Source organism: Dermacentor andersoni, chromosome 1, assembly GCF_023375885.2.
Source record: "Dermacentor andersoni chromosome 1, qqDerAnde1_hic_scaffold, whole genome shotgun sequence".
NCBI lineage: Eukaryota > Metazoa > Arthropoda > Arachnida > Ixodida > Ixodidae > Dermacentor > Dermacentor andersoni.
Genome location: NC_092814.1, coordinates 271,716,290 through 271,737,728, shown reverse-complemented (window position 1 = coordinate 271,737,728; position 21,439 = coordinate 271,716,290).

Sequence of the window (21,439 nt, the reverse complement as noted above, 5' to 3'; positions counted from 1 at the left end):
AATAAAAAAATGCGTCATACCATATGCATCATACTAGCGCCACCTGTCGGCTCTCACCGGAAACGTCATTGCCGCGCCATGCAGGGCTGTTAACTGCGTCTGTAACGCCTTTTGGCAACGTGTTCGTATGAGGTGTACCGACGTTTGTGTCTGTGAATTCGGGCGGAATTTTCGTTAGCCCGTTGCAGACACATCTTACCGTTTGCGAAATCTTCATCGCTGGTAGGAAATGGCCACAGTGGCTACAACGAACAGCAACACGCAGCCAGGAGTATGCAGGGCCCGCACATTGTCGCTTGAGGATACGATCGACATCGGTGAGTGTCTGCACTCAACTCACAATGGTTTGCGCGTCAATTTCGCGTAGAATAAACAATGTATGCAGTGTTTCATCGTTCGCTGAGTCCGTGATCGTGCAGCCAGCAACTACATACAGGTGCATCTGTGAGATGCACTTTGAACGGGAGTGTTAGCAGCATGCTGTCAGCCCGCACATTTGTGGTGGCGCGGGCACCGCATTTTCCCATCGCTCGCTATCCTTCTATGAACAATATCTTATCGCATGACTGGTCTGCAACCAAGCTGCTTAGGATCACTTCGCGGCGGTGTCCTCCCGAAATCTTTGTTCTCTGTCGCAAGTGCGTTCCACTCAGACATGTGCGGAACGACGCAGTTTGTACTGATCTGCGATCGCAAAAAGCCGTCTAGCCGTCCTAATAATCCGCCCGCATCGCTGGCGTGCTACGAAGCCTCATCGCGCGTAACAAATGGAAACGATGTGGGAACGAAGCGATATCTACCGTCTCAGGAAAAGGAGCACTCCGCGGTAGCCCAGTGGCTATGGCGTTGCGCTGTTGGACTTAAAGGGAAGCTGAAGAGTCTGTCGAATTCAATAAGACGCTCATATACGGATGCGGGAACCTTATAAACCATGTAGGTAAAATTTGGGGTTCTTTTTTTCAATTAGGAGCGACGTAATCGTCGGATGAAATTGCGCTGTAGCTCCGCCCCCCGTCGAATGCCGCGCGCTGCTGCTGACGCTGACGATGCGAGCGGAGACCGGAAACCGCGGTGTTGTGACGTCAACTCTAGTGTTTCGTTCCTTCGCAGCGTCCGCGACCGGGCCTGACCGCGCTTGTTTCTGCGTGCGTGCCATCGTAATCTGCTTCGATCGACCCTGCATTCCTTTGTTGGTGCGTCTGCGTGTATGTAGAGTGGTAGTCAACGTGCGTGGTAGTCAACGTGAGTGGTAGTCAACGTGGTAGTCAACAGATGAAGGTCACTACACGTACTGCATGAACCGGGAAGCTTTTCACGCGTTTAAACCGTCTTTCTAGATTGCCGACAGGTTTGGACAGCGCACAAATGCCGACGATCGCATTCCCGCTTACGTTCCACGAGGAGGCATGCAGGAACACAACACTACAGTTGTTTGACCGGAAACGAGCTCACTAGATCGGCGAAAGATCGGCGAGATCACCAGATCGCTTTGCAAAAAACATACTCACCAAAGAGAATTTCCAACACGAGGAGATCCCAAGACTTCTAAAAGATGGTGAGTAATAGTCGCTTCAGTGCTGCTTTTGAAGGAAGCGAGCGACAAAAAAGCCTATCATTCAGCTGTCATATTGAAATATGTATCGCGCTTTCAGTCAACACGATTCCAAGGCTGCAGGCCCAGTGAAAGTACAGGGGGTGATCGGCTCACACTAGTTGTTCTAAACGTACATGAACTGCTCGCACCAGCATCGTTTGCTTCTTCGAGAGGCCGGCTCTTCGCAATCGGCTCGTACATGTAGGGAGTAACGCCGAACTCCTCAGAAAAACGCAGTCTCTCTATATTTTCCATTACCGTCTCAGAAAAACAGCACCAAACTACCTGGCACCGCGCTTCATGTGTAGCAGCAGCGGTCGGTTACTAGAGTTGACGTCACGAGGCGCCCGACCAATCACAGGCGGAAACGAGACGCGCGAGCTGGGCGTGTCCGCTGCTGCACTTTTCGTCGAAATAAAATATATTTGCGCTTTCTTTCGCTCAATTTTGGTACGATATTCGAATTCGGAGGGTTGAAAAGCATTATGTACAGATGTTCACTCATTTTTTCTGGAAAACCTTTCAGCTTCCCTTTAAACGTTATGGTCAACTTGTTTTGCAGTTAAGGCTCCTTAAAACAGTACGGCTTTCGTGATGAACATTTCGTGGTGCCTCATATAAACTTTTGCTACATTTAGTTGTGCACATTGCAATAATCAACAAAGCTACGGATGATTCCTTTGTGGTGTAGCAGTAACAGCGTCGCACTTATCATGAAAGCCGATTCATGCGTCACGACTAACGCGTGCAATAACCATCACAAAACCTTCATCTTGCAGTACCCAAGTGTATTCTTTTTCGCTGCTTGTCAAAGTTCTCGCATTGGCGTAATTTTGTCCCGATTCGCCACTGCCGTAAATGTACACCTGCAGAAAAGTAGAATATACTTGGTTGGATGCAGCATTAGTACGTATAAAATGAGCTCTGTGTTTGTCTCGATGAGCTCGGCGACACCAGGTGGCACCACCTGTCAAGCCATTCACGTTAACGCCTTCCGCCCATACGGCAAAAAAACAGTCCGTCTACGTTTACCGGAATACCGGAATACCGGAAAAGCTAAGCCTCTAAAAACTGCTTCTACGCTATAAGGAAATTTTGCGCCGGGAGTAAAAGAGAACTCACTAAAGACAACCTCGCGCACTAACCAGTTTTTTTTTGTTTTCCAATGCAAGGCGCTGCGACAGCGCACGTCTGCTGTAGCAAGCGATTTCTATGTAGAAAAAGCCTAATGACGTTATCCAGACGTTTCCAAGACTTATTCAGGTGGTACTGTGGCACTCGCAGTTTTCCACACGCACTGCGGCCTCTTACCAAGAACGAGTGGGATTCTCAAAACGTGCTGAGGAGTCAGAGGGCCATAACTGCTTGCCGTTCCCATAAATCGGGATAAATAAGAGAGAGGGGGTGAAGATTGGGAATTTAACCAGACCCAGGCACGGTTTGCTACACTACACAATCGAAGGGGGTTAATAGAAAAAAAGAGAAAAGAAAGAGTAGAACACTGAGGCTGCTGATTCATGCGGAGGTACACATCGAAATCGCGGTCTCTCAATGATGTTTGTAGAGGTCGCTACTGGAGCTTGAGGTATTTCTCCTTCTCATGGGGCTGCACCGCATGGAGAACATATGTCAGGTCTGTGCAGATATAAATAGAATCGAAAGAAAGGGGATTTTTATTGTATTGGCTGACCTTGGTTAATGGGAAACTCCCACGATTTTTTCATCATGCCGTAAGGTATACTGATTTCGCGACAGCTTTCACTACGCGACCGCTTCCGCTGAGCATTTTGGTGGTAGTAGTCCTTGGCAGGCTGAAGAGAAACTATAAGAAATGTCATTGTCATCATCGTCGTTTATTGTCCCTTAAAGGCCTCTTGCGGAGTATAACATAATGGGGGAACATGCAGTAACGTGAGCGATCACAGTAGTCACGAAAACAGATAAAAAAAGAAAGAACATTAACACAAACTAACATAATTGTTTACTCTATGACAATGAAACCTGCTTAGCGCTTGAGATGAAAAGCAGGGAGTTGAGGATAGGAAGATTCTCCAGCAGGAAAGTGGTTTAGGAGACGCACCCACCCTAATTCTTCGTGCAATCTAATGGAAAACACCACAGAGTCATTCTTCTCTGCATTTCTCTCATTGTTGCCTTGAACCCAACCAGAGTAGGAAGGCAACAAGAACTTTGCGATCTTCATGGCACCGGCAAAACCGCTGCACATGCGCTCTGAACATGCACATGCTCCTGTCACGCTTTGGAAAGTTGAACTTGCATTACAATTGCAGCAAAATTTTAAATAAGCAAGAAACACTACTTCGACACTCCAGCTGGACCGGCAACTGCGGAAAGCTGTCCTCCGTGACGTCGGTGGTGGCGTCACAACAGGCACACGTCGGAAACAGCGGCGCCAGTAGAAACATCCCGGGAGAATGTGCTAAACTGCAAGTTTCCAAGCCTTCTGGTTCGCCCATGACTCTTGGCTCAAAAGTAATGCGAGGAAATTGTTTCTCGCTCTTTTTTTCTAATTCAAGGGCGGCTCGAAGGAGCAAAATAAACAACAGAAGAAAAGATTGCTTTTTGAAGGCGAAGTGACTATCAAAACCCTCACGCCAGTAATTAAGTTAGCACTGTCGCCAATGGCAAATGTTTAAAGACAACTTCACAATATCAGCACTGCTTCTGTTCCCATGGTTGTACCCATGTGGACGTCACAAGCAGCAAACATAGAGTGCAAAGCCAGTAGAAAAAATCTGTTCGAGTGCATGTTTTGCGAGCATACGCACGTTGATATTCAAAACTCATTTGTGCAAAGCTACCGAACTCTTAGTTGCGCCGTCTGGCGCAATTGATCAGAATGCCCAGGAGAACCTATCCCATAAAAATTTCCGTTCACACTCGTAAACAGGAATAACTCGTCGCAGTTATAAGCTAACGTCTATAGACTGTGGCGTAGTAACTGCAGCCGGCGATGTCTTACGTATTATGAAACAGCGATGATGCACTATATTAATGATGCACCGTATAAATAAAAGTTGATCATCTGTCGGAATGCAACTGCCTGATGAACTTACGGAAGATTAGAGCTTTGGGAAGCTGCGAGACTGGCCTTTCTTCCCATCTCCTCAGCCATGTCATGCAGTGCATGTATGGAACAATAAGTTACTTTAAAAATAAAAACTACTTGGTATCGGCTCGGCTGAAGAAAAAAAAAAGCTTCATTGTACATTATTTACTCGTATTCCTTTTTTTTCATTTCTTTAGGAGAGGGAGTCATGGGAACGATCTCGCCTTTCTTATGCGTCGCTGACTGTCACGCTCTAAAATGGAGCGGTTATTCAACGTTTTATCACATGTTTCTAGTAGCCAGCGCCGGGAGTCCTGATGACTATACATATCACGCGTTTGCGGTTGTGTAGTGGCGACATCGCAGATGAGCGACCAAGTCTCAAAGCACTTCGTTTTCCTCTTCTCGTGCAACCACGCGAAATAATCCCCTGGGCGCTGCGTTTACTCGAGGGGACTCTCCGACAATCTGTCGTGGAGGCTGCATGACAAGCTAGCGCATGGCTTGCTTTTAAGTTGCAATGTTAATTTCACGGTTGCAAGTTTAATCTTTGCATATTTTTTTCGAGTTCGTTGTAGCTCGGATGTCCAAGTGTCCCGTTCAATCAGATTTTTTTTTCTTTTTTCCCGCAGACAAAGATCAAGGGTAAAGCTCGTACATTCGCCGTAAGTGAAAGTGATGTTTTAGTTGCAGATAGTGTGTCATAAAGGCACTTGGTTGTGATGGTGAGTAATAGTCGCTTCAGTGCTGCTTTTGAAGGAAGCGAGCGACAAAAAAGCCTATCATTCAGCTGTCATTTTGAAATATGTATCGCGCTTTCAGTCAACACGATTCCAAGGCTGCAGGCCCAGTGAAAGTACAGGGGGTGATCGGCTCACACTAGTTGTTCTAAACGTACATGTCTGCGCACAATTGCCTACAGGATCAATGACACCGCATTTTTGAGCTTGAATTACGTATTTGCATCGTAAACCGTACGCGTCCCACAGCAAACTGGCAAAATTCAAGGGCGTTCGTTGTGGTAGCATATTTGGGTGCGATATTATATATATATATATATATCGCAGTTAAACCACATAGCAGTCTGGTAACACTGACGGGCGATGAAATGAAGTGAATTCTGCGTGGTCAATGTTTCATTTTCGCATGTGCGTCTTGGCAGTCAGCCCGAGCTAGTTTCTGCAGGCGTTCTCTGCTTCGTGCTGTTCTTAGCGTGCGAGTGAAGGACTTACGGGCACACTGCAACGGAGATGGTCTAGCTATGCCCTTGGGTGCCAGAGCATGCGGAGAAACAAGAAGGGTTGAAATCTGGGCCAGTTGGTACATACTTGAACGAAAACAACCAGTCAAAAACACAAAGGACAAGAGGAGAGGCTAATACCACAACGACTGGTTCACACCACAACGACTGGTCGTTGTGGTGTGAACCAGTCGTTGTGGTACGAGCTTCTCCTCTTGTCCTTTGTGTTTTTGACTGGTTTTTTCGTTCGAGAAACAAGAGTCCGGCCCGGCATGCAAGGGGTTTCGGAAACTTTCGAGCAGACGACACAGCTACGGCCCCGTACATCTTGAAGTCACACAAGCCATGACAAAATCGTGGTCGCTGTCAGTGGAGGGATTTAGAGGCAGTGATTTCAAAATGAAATTTTGGGTTAAAACTTATGCTAAGAGCCCAGTTTTTTTATGTGTATAACCATATCGGCCTGATATACTCTTGGTTATGATAATAAACCGAGAATTGTTTGACGACCATGTATGGAACGAAGCCTCGCGAACACAGCCCACATAGAGTATTACTGCCTCCTCAGCGAGAAAGTATTTTTTTGCTCCTCCCCGGAGGGCCAACTAAATCATTGGCGCATTTTTAGCGTCAGAATAAAGAAAGACAAACAGTCATGTGAATTTCGCTTACGCTGCTTTCCAGCCGGCGCTATCATCCCTAGAAGCGTCGGCGGTAAATATGGAAAATAAACCTGTTGCAGAAAGCGACAAAATATGTCATTTAAATGGCGGCTGCAGGAAGGCAGGGGCGAGGCAAGCAGGTCGGAAGTGTGGTAGATAGTAAAAGTGAAGTATTATTGCTCAGAGCGTTGCTTTTCATAGCAGGCTGTATGTAGGCCTACTGTGCCTCCTACTGTGGGCGCGCAGTGCTCATTCTGCCATTCTCTTCCTCTTCCTATTCCCGCTTTCCCTTACCCCGAGTGTAAGGCCGCAAACCGGGCACTTGTCTGGTTGACCTCCCTGCCTTTACCCTCATTGCTATCTCTCTCTCTCTCTCTCTCACTGTGGAACACAGGCTCATATGTCCATCTCTATCGTGAGCTATAGACTGACAACTGCGGAGTCCGCATCTGCACAAGGACCACGTGTGCAAAAGAGATATAGGGGAAAGAGGTGTGATTTAATCTAGAACCGGGTGCTCGAGGAAAAACGAGATTCCGTGTTCGCTGATGATATTTGCTAGACTCTCATGGGAGATCCCGCATATAGACGTATAGGGCGTTGCAAAGAACGGATAACAAAAGAAGTAACTCCAAATTTAATTTAGAAAGTTGTTTTACTTTTATTAAATTGCAGAATTTCTAAGCACTTTCCACTGGATCATTCCTTTATGACGCATGAATTGCCCGGCACCCCGTACGTATGAGCTAATAGTGTTAAGATATCGAAATTTCCGAATGGAGACAAACACGAAAATGTGATAAAAATGCCTATCGAAGATTGATTCAAATGCCGATTATTATCTCCTTTTGAACAAGCTTAAAATAAGACTGCATAGAGTGAATTTGCTAAAGAAAGACAGAAAAGACTCGTTTATACTTTTATATAACGCTGTTCACAACTGACGTCCTGTCCACTGAGTAGCTTGTAATTTAGAAAAAAAAAGCTACAATGTGATCACAACTGAAACTTCATCATAACTGTGACATAACACTGAAATAAAGAAATAGCACACACCCCTTAGTGTGCTGTGTACGTTGATGGAGCTCAACAATGTAGTGCTACAGCACCACACCTCTCTTCAAAGGCGTAGTGGCGTTTGCCCAATAAAAAAATAAACACCTTGCCTAAATTGAAACTACAGATTCGTAGGTTGCCTAATGCGAGGTTTCCTTGTCTAATGACGGCGCATTATCGTTCAGGAATTAACTGCTCAGTTCACCTAGAAACTGGTGCCTTTGCGCCATAACTACGGCCTCGCGCAGCAAAATCATTTGGAACACTGACCACTTTCATACGTTTTGCTCCCTGTATATAGACTGTAATAATTTGCATTCTAGAATGCTTACTTATTTCGGATCAGAATGGCCAACAGCCCTACATGCCATAACTGTCTACAGGTACGAGGAAAAAATCGCCCACCTTCTCTGCGAGTGTCCCCGCTTTAGTGCGCCTAGGAAAGAACTTTCAAGAGTGTTATATAGTCTTTACAAGTCCCCTTTGTCGGAGGAAAGGGTCCTGGGGCACTGGCTGAGACCGTCCTCAGCACAGAAGGCCTTGAAAGCGTTGTTGAACTTCTTGAGTGTATAGACAGTCTTTAAGTAGTGCCATATTCTCCTTTCCTTCTTCCCCTTTCTGTTTTGCTCCTCTTTCCTTATTTATAGCATCTCATTTTTATTTTATTTTATTCCTCTTACCCCCGTTCCCCAGCACAAGGTAGCCAGCCGGTCTGAGAACAGGCTAACCTCCCTGTCCTGCTTGCATTCTGACACAAACAAATATTCGGAAATTTCGAATAGCGAATTCTTGAATCGACTAAGGCGGGGACCATTCGATTAGTGTTGGAAATTTTTAGTATGACTCAGGTCCTACGCCATTATTGACATATGCAGACAAGCATCGCCATTCAATACCCTCTGTGTATTAGTTTTCGACGAAGTTTGGCGCATCACGGTATACGGTTAATGCAACGTCAGTGCGTTGGTTTGTTTCGCGCTCCGCGGCTTATCGCAGTGAAATTTGCTACATTAGTGAGATAGAACCCACGCATGAGGCCGTTGAACTTAATTATTCACCGTTGAGTTCTTTATTTTGTAAAGAGTATTGAATTGGGGGTATCGGGTAGAGGGCTTTCAAGGAACGTGTTTTCTGCTATGTCACTTTACCTACGACTGAAAACATCACATCAGAACGGAAATCCATGCAAAACACAATAAAATGTAAAGATATACTCACGTGACATACATAAAGAAAAAAAATTGGGTATGTGCACAACAAAGCAATAAAAAAATTAAATTATGGGGTTTTACGTGTCAAAACCACTTTCTATTTATAAGGCACACCGTAGTGGGCGACTCCGAAAATTTAGATCACCTGGGGTTCTTTAACGTGCACCTAAATTTAAAAAAGCAATTTTTGCTTTCCAACGTCTCGGCCGCGTCACAGCCTTCGTCCCATGCAATTTTCTCAAATATGGCTACGTGGGCATAGATGAGCATTAGCAGGTAGAAAATTTTCTACGATAATTTCGCTAAATGCAGGAAATGTGCGAATGAAGGTTTTGCTTAATCACTTAAGGGCAAGCTGTGATTGCGAAATTGAAGCTGAGGAGCATAGTAGGTGAGTCATGCCTGCTTAGCAAAAATCTGAACACTAGCACCACTTTCCACCCGCAAAGTCTGATAAAAAGATGTCTCGGCATTCCAGTTACGAAACTGTTTACTGGAACGCCAATGTATTGCGCAGCACATTTTAAGGTCGCATATCTCAAAAGTGGTGCTAACCTTATAATATCTGTCTAAGCTGACATCGCTTCACATATTAATTTGCTTCAATTCCGGGATTATAGCATGGGCCATAAAGTGAGTAATTACACAGTCCGTTAGCAAGTTTTCGGCGATTAGCAAAATTATTGTCGAAAGTTTCTTTGCTACTAATGTTCGCCTAGCAACGTAGCCTATCTGCAGAAAATAACATGGAAAATAAACCCGTCTTTTGTTAAGGGGTATGCTGTTGATCTCCCTTTGAGAGATAGGCTAGATAAGGTAGCATCTAGTGTGAAGAAGGCCAAATCGCTCACTTTAGGACTATATCTTTTATGCTAAAACACATGATCAGATTACTTTTCGCGCAATTGTTTTTCAGACATGTAACGGGCAGCATGTTCTATCTGGTTACCTGCAGAACTGTTCGACGTGTCTGTCCTACCAGGGCGTTGAATTAATCAAAGATTATAATTTATCACAAACGTTCGTTGACTGGTGGAATACCATTCAACATTTCGTTACAATGTCGCAATTGCAAGTCTACTACAGCATTTGCAGGCATCTTATAGCTATGTTCAGACATAAGAACGAAGTGAGCCTTATGTTCTCGGCATATCATGGTTATGGTTATAGCATATGAGCGGCAACACGGGGGTGTGTAGGTCATCCCCCAATTACCTCCCGCAAAGTGTAATTGCCATGCCTATAAACAATTACCTTGCCTGAGTGTCCGCTCCTGTCAATGCCTGACGGGTTGGCACTGCCTTCCCTTGAGCACACGCATATAATTTTTGCGTCTTCATTCTTTTGCAATTGAGTTACCGCAAAACTGCTCGTCACCTACAGCGAAAGCTGCATTGCCGAAACGAACCAGAAAGCAAGAATCCCACTGGCACTCGGAGTGTATCAGCATAACTGGACGTATACTGTGCAATATGCATCAGCCTTACCACAAGGAGCATCGGCAAAGCAGAGTCCGTGCACTCAGCAATAAATGCGCGAGAGACCCTGATACGAGATACAACGACGCTGCCCGGTGTATTAAACGAAACGCCTTTGCCCTAAGCGTCACAGATCAACAAGGCAAAAAACTCGCAGCTGTCACCGTTCGGGCAAGAACCACCGTAACCGCAGAGGGAACAGCAATCACGCGGCCGATAACTTGCCTTGAAGTAGCAGTAATCCTCACTGGCTCCCAAACAGCAGCTCAAAACTATCGAAAGGGACGCATATCAGAATCCGCATTCGAGATACTTCGAAATCACATCGCACGCGCCCCGCTCCCCGCCACCCACATCAACTGGATTCCACGCCATCAGGCCATGACAGAAAATGAGGTGGCCCACGCCACTGCCCGCGAGCATACCAGCCGAGCTTTCCTGCCATCCCACGCCAGGCCGGCCACAAACATTGATAATATCCCCTTAAACTACTGAAAGCTTCTGCGACACCGACTCGGCAGAAGAACGATACCCTTAATCACACAAGAACCCGAGCAAAGCGGAAGGATTCATGCTCCGCCACCTACAGACGCCTGTGTACGCGGAATAATCATGTACAGACTCTATCCTACGCAGTACACGTTCACATGCACCCAATGCGACGTCCCAGACACCCTACAACACACGGTCCAGGATTGCCCACTTCGCGACACATCCACAGACCCCATCTCACAAGTTCCACAAGACGACTCCACAGAAGGATGCCCCATAGAGGCTTAAAAGCACCCCAGCTCAACGCCCTTCCATACCACTACTGAAACGTGGAAAGCCAAGCTTTCCTCTGACAACCTGGACGACCAACGCCATCTCGTCGCCCGGGCCAAGGAGGCAGCCGAAACTGGAGGGCTCCTGGAAGAAGGAATCATCCCACCTAGGGTGAATCGGGCCCTGGCTCGGATTACCATTTCAGAAAATAAACGTTTATTCCTTTCTCTCTCCTAATTCTTTTCCTTCTTTATTTTCTTTCTTTATTGTTTGTTTCACGAATTCTCTCCGTGTAGATTCTTTTGCACCACTCTTAGCCCTTTCAGCTGATAGACGGCATCTTGCTTTTCTTTTAATTCTACTTGAGTCCGCGTTTGCATAGCTGCCTTTTGTTGACGGTGTGTTCAAATCAGAACTTGCTAGTACATTGCTGCGGCGCCTTGTGTGACACTATAGTATAGCATTGGAAAGTTTGCGTGATTGCGGTACATTTTGCGTTAGCAGGTAAAATTACAGTCACGGATTAGAATAAAGCCCACGCAGTTTGGTTCAACACAGCTCCACCGCATGTCGCCACCAGCATCGCCGCTATTCGCGTTTTGTCCTAGCGTTCCGCTAAAGCGATAAAAATTGCGATAATTCTCCAGTACGTGGTGCCAGAAAAGCACCGGAAATTCGGGCACCAATAGCTTCCGGCATCTACAGTCTCATATCGTGGCCTTCGTCAGCTCATACTGGTGAGTCTTTTTGGAATTTGACCTTGATCATCCACGCGTGATTTCAAAGCAGCAGGATGGACTTTGCTTTTTCGAGGCATTTCATTCAGCTCGCATGTTCCTCTTGTTTGAGGACAGATGGAGACATTGCGATATGCCAAAAGCATTACCTCTGAATTAACGCGGCATTTTCGCAGACTACTGCCAAACAATTGTACTTGCAGATATTTGTCAGTGTTATGAAGTTGGACAGCACGTTATAAAAACGGAAGCGGCTTGAATACCTCTTCCTGGAACGTTCTTTTTTTATTATTATTATTTTACTCGAATGCGCAAGCCACGTCACAACGCATGTCCTTAACCATTTACTTTCCCCTGCTTTTGATGTTGGTCCCACTAGTTTTAATTACTCTGCGAGACAATGCATGCGTGTTCTTATTTAACTTACACGACGGCCACATAGCTCAAAAATTGTTATCAACAATGAAAACTACAGAGAAATGTACGCGAAAACATTATCGCAGTGCTATAGTGTGTACAGCGGGGGAAGTGGTGGGATAGGTAGTGGCAGTGATAAGAGATGTGAAGACGAAGGCTTCGTCCTCTACCTAAGTAACCGCGCTTGCGTAATTCCAGAGTATTTACCGGAGTGCTATGCCCTGAGCGCCTCTTGGGAAAAACGCGCCAACGCGTATCTCACAGAACTTGCGGACAAGGGCAAAAAAAAAAAAAGAATGTCCTACGCAAGCTCGTGCACGCAGCAGTGCTAAGGCAAGAAAAATATGACGACGCTCATTATTCAATCGGTTATTTGCGCTTTCGCGCGCTTATGCGATTCTTCTCACAGTCACTCTGTCGGCGAATCACGGAAGAACAGCAGGGCGTCATCAGCGCTATAGGCGCTTTATTCGCAAGCACTGCGCGCGCGGAATACTTACTCGGCCCGCGCTCTGAGAAAACGAATCAACCGGACTAATTACTTCTTTATCTCATTGTTTTTTTTCTGTCTTTTTTTTTTCTCCTGTTTCCCAACGTGTCCTTGCTCGTTCGAAAACATGTAGAGGAATGGTGATTACCGGCATACTACAGCTGATTTCACCTTTCAGCGATACTCCTTTTCCCACGTTCTCTTTGCAACCGCTTCAAGCGTGGTCGTTGATGAGACTAATTTATATTGTTTATTTTTTACTGTGATAATTTCATTGTTTCTCGGAGGGTTTGGTTTAACTGGGGAAAACACAGGCGGAAAAGAAAGGAAGAGATTTCTTTGCATGTGTCTATTAAACGTGTCTCTACAATGTGTCATTCGCTGGATCGTGCAAGAGCGGTATTGCCAATGTGTGTTGCCCCGAGGCCAGCATTGCAGGAAAATTACTAGTGCGCTTATTTGAGACTCTGACAAGTTGCAAGGCGTGAGAACGAGCCGCATAATCGCGATAGAGTAAACACCTTGCTGTCTTTATTGCTGCACGTACGTTTAAGGGTAAGCACTAAAAAAAAAAGGGAATTTTACGTGCCAACACCACGATCTCACTATGAGGCACGCTGAGCGAGGGGCTCCGGAAGTTTGGACCACCTGGGTTTCTTTAACGTGCACCTAAGTACACGCGTGTTCTCTCATTTCGCCTACATCGAAATGAGGCCGCCGTTGCCGGGATTAATCTCGCGACCTCGTGCTTGGCAGCCCAACATCATGGCCACTAAGCAACCACTCCGAGTGTTGGTTAGCGCGTTTTCTCTCTGCAGAATATTCTGCAAGAAAAAATAAAAGTTAACAGTCGGACATCTTGGCAGGGCTGCTGGTCTCCGAATTCGCAGCTTCCCAACAGCCGCGAATACAGAATATACTCACTGTCGGCAGGTTGCAAGAAACGTCGAGCGTATGAGGAGAATTCGTTTTGAGCACAAAGAGGGGAGGGGGCACTGATGCACGAAACGAGCGTGGGGAAAATATTGCAGCTTGCGGGAGCAGAAAAGAAAAATGTAAGATCGAAAGGACAGCAGCACTGTAAAAACAGGAGTGAAATTAGCCATTCATTCAAGTCCCTCAACAAGGAGATTTTCTTCCAAGTGGAGTCTTGGCGCTGATTTTAACGCGACAGCGTTAAGTAGCTCGTGTCGCAGAAAAGCCGGTGTCGTCGGTGTCGGCGGCGTTGGCCGTGAGCGATAAATCTCGGGAGGCACTTCATGAATAAAAAACAACTTGCAAGATGAGCTGGGTGGGAATCGAATCAGGGTGTCCGGAGTCTGAGACGGAGGCGCTACCACTCAGCCACGAGTCCGATGCTTCACAGGGGTACAAAAGCGCCTCTAATGAATGCGGTGTAGCCTTAAAAACGAGCTGTAGAAAGTTATACTGCGGTGTATATCGGTAAATATGAACATGTAGCTTACAGAAGTCGCAGTTACACTAGTAGCGAAATGCGTTTCCGCTACATTCCTTCTGCGCTTACCGCACACGCAGAGCCATCTTGTGGCAAACAGAGAAGACCCCCTCCTCTCAATGTACGGCGCTGCCCCGCCGTGGCCGGGATTCGTTCCCGCTACCTCGTGCTCAACAGCCCATCACCATAGCCACTGAGTAACCACGGCGGGTAAACTTTCAACTGGCGTAGCCTACTTACTGTTGTAATACACAATGTCATTGTTCGCCCCGGCGCTCCTCGTCAACTTCTTACCGACAGGGGTCCCTCCTTTCTCTTTACCTCGGAGGACGAGGTCCTCCGAGGTATGTGGAAAGGCGTAATGGTTCCAGGACTTACTTTTGGAAAGGTGGTTGTTTGCTCTAAATCAGGGGTACAATCAGGACTCGATGGGAACCGATGGTCAGTGGGTCGCCTCGCACTGGGCGCTCACGGGAAGACTACAAATGAAGCTGTGCAGGGTGATATGGGCTGGACTAGTTTTGAAGTGAGTGAAGCTCGCAGTAAAATTGAGTATGAAGAACGGCTGAGGAATATGGAAGAAAGTTAATGGGCTGGGAGAGTGTTGAGATACCTGTACAGGAAAAACATTTATTCATAGTGGAGGAAAAGAACTAGGAGGCTTACCACCAAGTATGCGGCCTTTAGGGTGGGCAACACAGCAACAATGAAGGTCAAGCGTAAAGTCAGAGAGGCTGAAATAATCTCATGGGTGGCGGCAATAGAAAAGAAACCTGCCATGAGTAACTACTTAAGAGGAAAAAACGAAATCAGGAAAGAAACCATTTATGATAACTCAAAGGGAAGCGCATTACTTTTCGAAGCGAGATCGGGATGCCTTAGAACACGCACCTATAAAGCGAGATACAAGAAAGAAGAAGGAGCATGTGCTTGCTGCGGTAAAGCTAGGGAAACGATGGAGCATGTTTTATTTAAATGTGAAGACGTCTACGCAGCGGTCGATTTAGGCACCACTGGCTTCCTTGAAGCCCTTGGGTTCAGCGGGAGCAGTGGTAAAGCAAACAGGTCCGCAATAGACATAAGTAAGAGACGATTGGAGGATTGGTGGAAGAAAAGTAGGGAAACGACAAAAGACGGAGACGTACAAAAGCACAATTCGCAATAGGGGATCAGAAAGTTTGGACGTGGTAGTTCATAGTTTTTTTTTTCATTGGTTAACCTAGGTAGGATATTAGGCAGCATAGTAGCAAGAGCTTGGTGGCGCAACCCACCGCCCCGTTCCAAAGGGGACGCTCAAAACATACATCCATCCATCCATCCGGGGCTGTGCGGGGACCGGTGCGAGGCGCGTCGCGGCCCGGACTCCCTCTCCCCTGACGACGCTTCGCCGTGCTGCCTCACGGGTTGCAGAATCGAGCGTCCTTCCTTTCTTTAGATCACTATCTGTCTTTCTCTCTGCCCGTGCCGATCACGACGTTTGGCTGGCGTACATCGTTTCCCCCTCCGAGACACCGAGTTCTTTGGTTCGTTCCGCTTGCTCAGGCGCACGTTTCGTTGCCGCGCCGAACGATGCGTTGCTCGACGCTCACCGCGTGATTGGTGGGTGAAAAGTCCGATGCGGGGCACCTCGTAAGTGATCGCTGCGCCATAGCGCATTGTCTTATACCCCTTGGCGGGTCGACGGGAACGCTCTCGCGTTCCACTCTTGAAGGCGAAGCTTAAGCGTCCTCCAATTTTTTACTATTTAGAATGTTTAGCATGCAGCCTTGCAAGCCTGATTCGTCATTTCTTCTGTTAGACCTCTGCAAATAATAATTGGGTAAACATGTCTCTTATAAGTTATAAGGCAGAATTATTTGCCTTTCGAATGCTGTGATATATCGCATCAAACTTGTAAAATTTTCGTAAGAAACAAGTGTTTTCTTTACATCCTGGTTTTAATGCTTCACAAAGGAGGTAACCCCTATGGCCCCTTCCCCCGTTCTTTAGAAAGCAGCTCTCATGGCACGTTCACACTGAGGAATCCGGCGTTACAGCGAATGGAATTCTTCTGCCGCCAAAAATCGCGTCGTTCACACTGCTTGCGCACCGCGCCGCCGGAATGAGATACAGCGCCATCTGCCCCATAAAGTGCTAACCTCGAAGCAAGCGCGGGATATCCCGGATGTTGGTGCGGCTCGAAATTGCGCAGTTGTCTACGCCCGCGTCGAGTTCATGTGTTAATTTTGCGCGTCTCCACCATTGCTTGGAAACGTAATGATGAACCCTGAGCAAGACGAGGCAGTGCTGCTAGCCCTGTTGGGGAGCACCTTTCTGGCGAAGCGTGACGCGCAGAAGCATTCGCCGAAGAGACGACGCCACCGGCGTTGGTGGGTTCGTCCTGCCTTGCAAGAGCGCGCGTAGCTTGGTCACGCCACCTTATCAGGTTGCTTAGACCTTGTGCTTCGCGTGGTACTTGTCGGAAAAGACGGGGCGGTTACGCACCAATTCGATGAGCATTTCCGATGTAGCGATGCGTTCAAAAACCGCGATATGACGAGCGCGTCGAGCTTGGCCGCCATCATGGCCGCCATCTTTCGAATTGCTGAGACGCGCTCCGATTGGTTCGCGGTGAGGGAATCCGGGGGCAGCTGCCGCAAAAATGGGACCGGGAGCGATCGGCGCGGTAGGGGCTATTCCAGCGGATCTCGCCGCCGCCGAACTGGGTTCTGCCGAAGAGGGCGCCGCTCCAGACGCCGAATGTCTCAGTGTGAACGTGTCGCGCCCATTCCTGCGGCGAGCGTCGGCGTCGTCCCTCGCCGTCTTCAACGAACGAACACAGCAAAAGGAATAATGCCCCAACCACTGGCACGCGCTGGAAAGCTTCGGCGCGCGCCGAAGGGTCAAATGCGTCAAAGCGTCGGTCGGGAACTCGCTGAAGCGGAACGTCGCGCAGCGATTACGTCTACTGCCGATGCTAGAAGTTTGCCGGCGCGCGGCGAAGCTGCGCCGGCGTGCACCAATGGGAGGCTGCGACGCCTCGCAGGCGTCAACCAATCGGAGGCTGCGGAGCCTCTGGCTGCTAGGACTGTAATGGCCGACCGTGCGGAGACGCCGGCACCAACGATCGTCCGAGTGTTTTGGACGCACGACGCGCGCGACAGTGTTCCTGAAAGACAGTGTTGTAAAAGTAGGCCGACAACGACACGATCAACCGACCGACGACCGTAGGTTGTGGCAGTGCGACGTGGATCCGAAGCGACTTCGAACGACGCCGACTAATCCAACCTGCCCACTGGGTTCCGCCGGGCTCGGTACGATCGTCTGCTAAAACAGCCAACCGAATCACGATTGCCGCAACGTCTGTGCTTGTTGTATGTGCATTTTGTTGTGCTCAAAACGAATGGAAACACGTTTACGAGCTCCGAAGTCTGGATAATCAACACTCGCCTATCGCCGATGTTGTTTACGTTACGCGTAGGCCTAGCGCGTCCATCGAGTTCGTAACTGGCGAGTGAACGAACTCACCTGAGAAATCTGTCGAAGGAAATGAATTTTCAGGTCCGTTTGGTGCTGCAGTGATTTAAAATATGGCACTCTTGACTTCGTGTGACCTGTGATGTGGTGAATGAACCGTGTGGAAGTTGGGTTGGTCAACCGCGGCGTGTTTCGTGTGGTGTCGGTTGACTCAAGTTTAACGAGGCAAGCTCTGCGCTGTTTCCAGTGGTAAAGATAACTCCCGAAAGCGAACTACACTAGTAGCCGAACTATTGGAAGTACTTACATAATCAGCCGTGCCGCCTGTTTCAGATGACATTGCGCTCTTTTATTCGGCATGTGAATCCAGTTCAGTACAAGTTCACTGTACTCATTCACTCACTTCTTTCAAGTGCGACCGTCTTTTGGGCTAGTTGGGGATAAATCGCTCGTGTAGCAATCAAGAACACTGACGCACTGAAGCATACGTGGCAACGCAGTCATATTTGAGTCAGTGTGTCGTTATAGTTGAGCACTGCAAAAAGAAATTATCTGTTTGCAACGTGTGCCCTGTGTGCAGTGCATAGCAGGACCTGCATCATGCAAGACCTATGCATGTAGCAGCGTATACCATGATTGCTTCGATGCCCGCTTCAGAAGCAGCAAGTACTGAGTCAATGAAACTGTAATTGAATTTTTATCTCACTTTTTGCTTATGGAAAGTGTAGATGGTGTGAGTGCATTGTGGGGAAGGTGAAAAGGTGTCATCAGTGTTTTGTGCAGTCAGTATGCTTAAACTGCTGGAATCCCTTCAGCCTCTACTAAAATGTTTCTTGCTGCGATACTATAGATTGTAGTCAGGACAAAGATGTACTCAAAACCAAGTTACTAATGCATCTGCCCAGAATGTGTTTGATTAACAAGTTAACGCTTCCACAACAACAATATGCCGATGAACAGCATATGTGTTTACAATAAATACATTCCGTAAAGGTGAACGACTGGGCCTACAATATCAAACTTTGTAGTAGCACCGTAAAAAGTGCTGCCATGCGTATCAGCCACAACGAAACTGCTGCACGTCCAACCTTCTTCCTTGGAGGCACTTCTATAAAGACTGTTCGGGCCCTTCTCATTCTGGGTGTAGCATTTAGCTGTTCTCTCAAATTTTCCACATATGTCACCAGCACTGTATGTAAGCACCGGCCCTTTCTTGGGTTTGTGTCCCGTGTGTCCCTTCCCTGATGACCTAAGGTTTTCCGAGCACTCTACACTTCTATCATTCTGTCACGACTTGAGTACTGCTCATCAGTATAGTTCCCGTACCAAACTCGCGAGGCTACAAAACTTCAGCTTGTTTTGTGCCGGACAATACGCACCCTTTACTCCCGTCTTTTCGGTTGTCACAAGCTCATGCCAGCCTTCGAGGATTGCCTCAAACCCCTCAAGTAGCACACCCTGCAATACCAACGCAACATTGCACTAGTCTATACTGCAGGGTGTTTGACGTCTCTCTAAACAGCACTAATCTTTTTTCACTTCGTCTGAACAAGTGGTCAGCACAGCCTGAGCCCTCATCACGCCTGTATGGCCCGACACCACAACTCATGATTATATCTGGCATGCAGAGCTTTCTCTCCACCCCCCTGGCGATTTGGATTCTCCTTCCTTGGAACCAGACTTCATTGGCACTCCTGTGTGTTGTGCACCTGTCGAGTGTGTGCGTGTGTGCTGTGCTGTGTTATTGAGCAAGTGTGTGTGCACGTGGAGGGGAAGGAAGTGTCTTCTGCATCCTGCAAATTCCTGCTTTAGATGGCTGGTTATCAGATTCTCTAACATACAGGCATCAGCCTTCTTTGTAGTCTAGTGTGCCAAGTTACCACTAAGATTATTATTATTATTATTATTATTATTATTAGAATCATTACTTTGACCAAATTGATTGTGTTGAAGCCAGCGTGACACATAATTCAAAATATTTCTGGAGCTTTGTGGGCTCTCTCTTCTAAAAGGAGTGCCAAAGATGTAAGTCTGCTGCATGAAAATAGTGGTGTTGTCTCGAACACTGCTGATGCCTTTGCAGAACATTTCTGTTTGCTATATGGCGTGAAATATGCTTCAAGTAACCTTCCTTCTCAGTCTGGCGCAGTGTATGCTAACAGTCAATGAAAACCTCGTTTCCAAGTATATGAAGTGCCTTAAACTTTGCCTTAAACTTTCCCTTTCTTGTGCTGTTGATGGTATTTCCTCCACAGAGCTTAACCCTTTGAGACGCTGTCTACACAATTGGGCACAGCAGGACCGTGCATCAATAGCAAAAGCACTGATGAAAGTAATGGTATTTAAAATGTGTTTCATACATCTTGAAACACTTATTATTGGAACTGTGCTGCAATTTTGAATAATGTGCAGAATGTTTTAACAAAATGAGTGAGAAGGTGGACGGCTGGGTGTTGTTACTCTGTGTCAGTATGTTGTATGTAGCGGGTTCACTTCTTTCATTGTTTTTTACAATGTTGTGCACCAGGCATAATTGTCAAGTGGCTGGATAAGTGCTTTTCAAGCTTTTCAAAACACGAAATAGTACATGTTTTCATATTTTGTGCTCCTGTAGTGAGTTTTCGCATGGAGTCGAAATTTTGTAAACTTGACAAAACTCGCTAAACTATTGAAAATTCTTAATATTTGCTGCGGCTGTACACTTTCTACGATTCTGAGGATGCAAGAGATGTGGTGAAAGCAACTTTTCAATCAACGGGATAAAGTGGTGTCTGAAAGGGTTAAGATGTATGGAAGCATTCTTGTTCCTCGTTCTCACAAGCATCTTCAATAGTTCCCTAAAGTCTAGTACCTTTTCTAGCACTCGGAAGGTAGCATGAACATTGCCCATGCACAAATCAGGTGCTAGATGTGCAGTTACTAACTGCCGACCTATATCTATCCTCTTCAGTGCGTCAGGTGTTTGAATCGATATGGGATTCCTCGCTTTCTGTTAGTGCTAAGAGCATTTTAATAAATGAACAGCATGACTTTGTGTGCCGACATTTCAGATTTTCAGACTGTCAACAGTGTTCACTACTGCATCGACTTCCAAAAAGACATTTTTTTCACTCTCTAACTGGTGCAGAAACAATAAGTACTCTTAAATGCTTCCAACACTATGGCATTAAGTTATATGCACAAAACGCACCATGTGAAATTTTGATACACCCTACGTGATGCTCCACTCCTTAGGGTCGATGAAATGAAAGATCTTGGTGTGTACTTCGACAAAATGCTAAGCTTCTCTTCACATAGATAATTACACAAGATGTCCTTCACGCTCTTGGAATTGCATGCCGTGTATTGCATGATTTCCACTCACCTGTTGTGTTTCTGAAATTCTGCTGTGTGCCTCCAACTACTAGAGTATGCCTCTGTAGGAGGGGGGTGCAATGAGCAAATCTAATTCTGACCTCATTGAACGCATCCAGAATAAATTGATGTCTATCTTCAAGCACCACTTTTGCCATTCTGGCGACCACAGTTGAGCCTTTGTTCCTGCACCTTTTGTTCCTGTATAAGGTGGTCCATGACATTACACATTCCTTAAAGCTCCTTGATCATATGCATTTGTTTGTGCCGCAACAGTATACCAGGTAGCATTCCACATTCGTTGCCTGGGCTTGTTACAAGATTGTGCTAATAAGACTCGACTCCAAAACATACTTCAGAGTTCATTTCCTGTGTTTTGTGTATCTGTAAATAATCACGTAGGATTAACTCCCTTTTACTTTTTCGCGTTTCTTTTTTTCCCTATTTGTTTCT